This window comes from Carcharodon carcharias, chromosome 1 (assembly GCF_017639515.1).
Source record: "Carcharodon carcharias isolate sCarCar2 chromosome 1, sCarCar2.pri, whole genome shotgun sequence".
Lineage (NCBI taxonomy): Eukaryota > Metazoa > Chordata > Chondrichthyes > Lamniformes > Lamnidae > Carcharodon > Carcharodon carcharias.
Window position 1 is genome coordinate 112531636 of NC_054467.1, and position 5661 is coordinate 112537296.

The following is a 5661-nucleotide window of genomic DNA, read 5'->3' on the forward strand; positions in this document are numbered from 1 at the left end:
ACGTTGAAGGAACAGTGATAAAATTCCAAGTGTGTGGCTTGGAGGGTGTAATGACTTGACAGACCAGACAGGTTTCAACAAGAAACAGATGACCTTTATTACAGAGAGATTTTCAGATGCTACATGCTCGATCAGGACCCTTGCCAGGAAGCCACCCCCCTGGATTATCCACGCTTAGGGCTCATTGGTCAGAGCCTCTAAAAACATCACGTGACCCCTGATAGACAGCAGGAGAGGCTATGCCTTCAGTTACTATAGAGGGGAACTTTCAGGTGGTAGTATTCCCATGCGTCTGCTGCCCTTGTTCTTTTAGGTGGTAGAGGTTGCAGGTTTGGAAGGTGCTGTCTAAGGATCTTTGGTGAGTTGCTACAGCGCACCTTGTAGATGGTACATGCTGCTGTCACTGTACACTGATGTGGAGGCTGTTTAAGGAGGTGGATCGGGTCCTGATCTCGGGGCCTTCTCTGTCCTGGATGGTATCAACTTGAGTATTGTTGGAGCTGCACTCATCCAGGCAAGTGGAGAATATTTCATCACACTCCTGACTTATGCCTTGTAGATGGTACACAGGCTTTGGGGAGTCAGGAGATGCATTACACACTGTAGGATTCCCAGCCTCTGACCTGCTCCTGTAGCCACAGTATTTATATGTTTGGTCCAGTTCAGTTTCTAGGTCTCTCTTAAGTCATGAATATCTTGTCACCTGTATTCCTAAACCCAAATTTTAAAGTATAGTTGTCTTAAAAGGATAACCTTTTAGCCAGAAATGTATAGAGTGCAGTATTTGATGTGATTCTGCTTCTCTGTCTGTTTTAGTAATAGCTATAGGGAATATGAAAAATTGTATCTATAGTACAACAACTGAGATGGTTTTAATATTCTTCATATGTGTTCTTAGATGTGAAGTTAGTGAGAGAGATAATCTATTTTCACAGCTTTGTTTCAAACAAAAAATATGAGATCAATAATAGAATAAGAGGGCACAGATTTAAGGCAATTGGTAAAAGGAGCAATGGAGACATGAGAAGAAGCTTTTTCACACAGATTAAGATCTGGAACGTGCTGGCTGATAGTATGGTGGAAGCAGGTTTAAACGAGGCATTCAAGAAGGAATTGGATTATTAACTGAAAAGGAAGAATATGCAGGGCTATGTGGAGAAGGTAGGTGATTTGCTCATTTAGAGTCAGCACAGACACAACAGGCCAAGCAACCTCCTTCTGTACTGTAACAGTTCTGTGATTCTGAGAGCACTACCTTTAGATTGTTGGAACACTCATTGCATCTTTTTTCCTTTATTCTTTTATGGGATGTGGGCATTGCTGGCAAGGTCAGCATTTGCTACCCATCCCTAATTGCCCTGCCACAACATTACGGAGGGCATTTAAGAGTCAACCACATTGATGTCCCATGTAGACCAGACCAGGTAAGGAAGGACATTTTTTTTTTCTTGGAGCGCTGAGACAAATGATCACCAGCAGCTCCAAGAAACAAAAATTGTGCTTCTGAAATCTCTTGATATCGATTCTGCAAGTATAAAGCGCAGGCGCCTCATCCATGTGCCATCAGTGAACCAGATGAGTCTATATAACAATTGACAATGGTTTCAGGGTCAATATTACTGAGACTATCTTTTCAATTCCAGATTACTAATTGAATTTAAATTCCACCAACTGCCATGGGGGATTTTAATCCCCAAATCATTAGCCTGGGCCTCTGGATTATTAGTCCACTAGTTACCATTATGCCACCATCTCCCCCACCCCGATTAAGCATTTAAGTACTTAACCTGTAGAGATTAGGGAGTTATTTTAAACTCTTGCTTCACATTGTTGCCTGTACTAAAAGGTCATGTACTCTCATATTACTGGTCGAATTATTTATTCAGGAAGCAAAGTTCTTTTACAGCAAACAAGTGCACCCAGCTATTGAAATCACACACTCGAAGGTTAAATCAAGAGCCATGGATTATTGGGTCCTAATGTAAATGGTATTATTATACATGCTGCAACAAAAAGCTTGTGAAAGGTCCACTTTTGTTGTAATACAGAGGATAATAGCTTTTCAATTTTCCCAACCTAATTCCCAATAAACTTGGCAAAGTTTCATAATATTTTATTAACTTCCTCCCCAGTAAAATCAACAAGATTTTCAGAGCCAGCACATTTCCAAGCACAATCCGATTGAGTACATTCCTTTACACTAACCTTTCACAATCACCATCTATTAGATCATTGCCCTGAGGTCCATTTGGAGTGGAGGTGGTGCAATATCAGGTGGTAAAAAAAGGAGATTTCACTGCAGCAACCAGTGGTATTTTATTGTAGCCATTGTTACTTAGAGATAAAAAGAAAACTGCGGATGCTGGAAATCCAAAACAAAAACAGAATTACCTGGAAAAACTCAGCAGGTCTGGCAGCATCGGCGGAGAAGAAAAGAGTTGACGTTTCGAGTCCTCATGACCCTTCAACAGAACTGAAGTTCTGCTGAAGGGTCATGAGGACTCGAAACGTCAACTCTTTTCTTCTCCGCCGATGCTGCCAGACCTGCTGAGTTTTTCCAGGTAATTCTGTTTTTGTTATTGTTACTTAGAGGTTTGACATTGCATCCTGCCCGCTGCCATAAATTCAGAACTGCAGGTCACAATCTCAACTGGAGTACTTAAAGGGCCAATCCAAAGGTGGATTTTGGAGGAGTTGGCAGTTTTCACAAAGAGAGGGAGAAGTTTCATCAAGGATTCAGGACAGTCAAAGGCCCCCTGAATTTAACAATGCTTTGATTCATGTATTGCACTGGTCAGCGAGGACTCTAGAATACTCTTTCCCAGTGTCAGGCCCAGTACAGGTATGTCATGTTATGAAATTTCAGTAAATACTTTTAAAAATTGGACACAAACAAGTTGTTAAGATGGCTTCTGTAAATCTTGTGCCCAATGGCATTTGATACTACAGATAGCATCAAGTTTCCGGCAAATACCTATTTAAATATAGACATAAGTGAGGATACCACATAGCTATTTGTGGAATTCAGATACCTCAGTGTTTAAAGATGGGCCAACACCTAAAGAGAATGCAGCTTCCAGATTGCCTGACTCCATGTTTCATAATGGACAAAAGGGAAGATCGAAACTCAATGGCCACTATTAACTTCACATTGAATCATAATAGCACCCCCCCCATCCAAACCAGGCTGGGTGGACGTCAGAAGTGTTAACTCAGCAATCATGTGATTGAAGCTGGTTTCAGGGACTGCACCCTTTTTACCCCAGGACCCAGCAGATCCAACAGAACTATCAATCATCAGCCAGGCTGAGAACCAGACTTGTAAACTAGCTGCAAGTCATCAAGCAGCCAAAGTACTTAACTTGTTCCAGTTTCAAAGTTCGCCTGAGAACCAAGTCCTAGATATTCGATTGCAAGAAACCTCGCAACATGCTGTGAACCCTTTGCTTTACAAGATCCTCACTTCAACTTTACATCATTGAATCCATTCAAGAAACCACAGGTCTGCCACATGGGAGACCATAAATCAGAGACTAAATTATCTCTAGTCTGTAAAAAATGCACTATCATTAACCGTATCCAAACTTGTGTGTGTACATATGTGTGCATGAGACTGAGTGTGTGTTAATTCAGGATAATGTATGAGAATAAATAATGTTCTTTATTTTAAAATCACAAAAGCTTGCTGCTGAATAATTTAGTTGGAATACACACACCAAGGGCAAGAAAAGACACCACTTTCCATATAAAACATACTGATTATAGGAAATAAGAGAACAAATACATTCTGTTTGTGCTACCAGCATCAGGAGGAAGAAACCTGATGCTGCAACAAGGAAGGTGAGTCTAGAAGTGGCTGAGGATTTCACCAGCAGAAGAACTGTATCACGCTTCTGGAATCAGTGTAGAAGCACTTTAAGGACCTAACCAGGCCAGGAAAGGTGAGTACAATTGTGCAAGTGGCGAAGAGCAGTGGAAAACCAGGGGATTGGGAAGCCTACAAAGACCAACAGAGGACAACTATAAAAGAAATAAGGAGGGAGAAGATTAAATATGAGGGTAAACTAGCCAGTAATATAAAAGAAGATTGCAAGAATTTTTTTTAGATATATAAAGGGTAAGAGAGAGGTAAAAGTGGACATTCAGCTGCTGGAAAATGACGCTGGAGAAGTAGTAGTGGGGAACAAAGAAATGGCAGAGAAACTGAATAGGTACTTTGCGTCAGTCTTCATGGTGGAAGACATGAGTAACATCCACAAAGTTCAAGAGAGTAGGGGAGCAGAGGTGAGTATGGTGGCCATTACCAAGGAGAAGGTGCTAGGAAAACTGAAAGGTCTGAACGTGGGTAAATCACCTGGACCAGATGGATTACACCCCAGAGTTCTTAAAGAGATAGCTGAAGAGATAGTGGAGGCATTAGTGGTGATTTTTCAGGAATCACTGGAATCAGGGAGGGTCCCAGAGGACTGGAAAATCGCTAATGTAACCCCCCTGTTTAAGAAGGGAGTGAGGCAAAAGACGGGAAATTACAGGCCGATTAGCCTGACCTTGGTCATTGGTAAGATTTTAGAGTCCATTATTAAGGATGAAATTTCAGAATACTTGGAAGTGCATAACAAAATAAGGCAAAGTCAGCATGGTTTCATCAAGGGGAGGTCATGCCTGACAAATATGTTAGAATTCTTTGAGGATAACGAGTAGCTTAGACAAAGGAGAGCCAATGGATGTTATCTACTTGGACTTCCAGAAGGCCTTTGACAAGGTACCGCACAAGAGGCTGCTCAGTAAGATAAGAGCCCATGGTGTTAGAGGCAAGGTACTAGCATGGATAGAAGATTGGCTGTCTGGCAGGAGGCAGAGAGTGGGGATAAGGGGGTCCTTCTCAGGATAGCGGCCAGTGCCTAGTGGAGTTCTGCAGGGGTCAGTGTTGGGACCACAACTTTTCACTTTATACATTAATGATTTAGATGAAGGAACTGAGGGCATCCTGGCTAAGTTTGCAGATGATACAAAGATAGGTGGAGGGACAGGTAGTATTGAGGAGGTGGGGAGGCTGCAGAAGTATTTGGACAGGTTAGGAGAATGGGTAAAGAAGTGGCAAATGGAATACAACGTGGGGAAGTGTGAGGTCATGCACTTTGGTAGGAAGAATAGAGGCATGGACTATTTTCTAAATGGGGAGAGAATTCAGAAATCTGAAATGCAAAGGGACTTGGGAGTCCTAGTCCAGGATTCACTTAAGGTTAACTTGCAGGTTGAGTCGGTAGTTCGGAAGGCAAATGCAATATTGGCATTTATTTCGAGAGGACTAGAATATAAAAGTAGGGATGTACTGCTGAGGCTTTATAAGGCTCTGGTCAAACCACATTTAGAATATTGTGAGCAATTTTGGGCCCCGTATCTCAGGAAGGATGTGCTGGCCCCGGAGAGGGTCCAGAGGAGGTTCATGAGAATGATCCCAGGAATGAAAGGCTTAACATATGAGGAACGTTTGAGGACTCTGGGTCTATACTCGATGGAGTTTAGAAGGATGAGGGTGAATCTGATTGAAACTTACAGAATACTGAAAGACCTGGATAGAGTGGACGTGGGGAAGATATTTCCATTAGTAGGAGAGACTAGGACCCGAGGGCACAGCCTCAGAGTAAAGGGAAGACCTTT

The 5661-nt window shown here is 42.2% G+C and overlaps 1 pseudogene; it reads right to left on the minus strand.

Moving 5' to 3' along the window:
* Positions 1 to 1449: 1449 nt before the first annotated feature.
* Positions 1450 to 1633, minus strand: LOC121285871 (annotated as a pseudogene).
* Positions 1634 to 5661: the final 4028 nt, after the last annotated feature.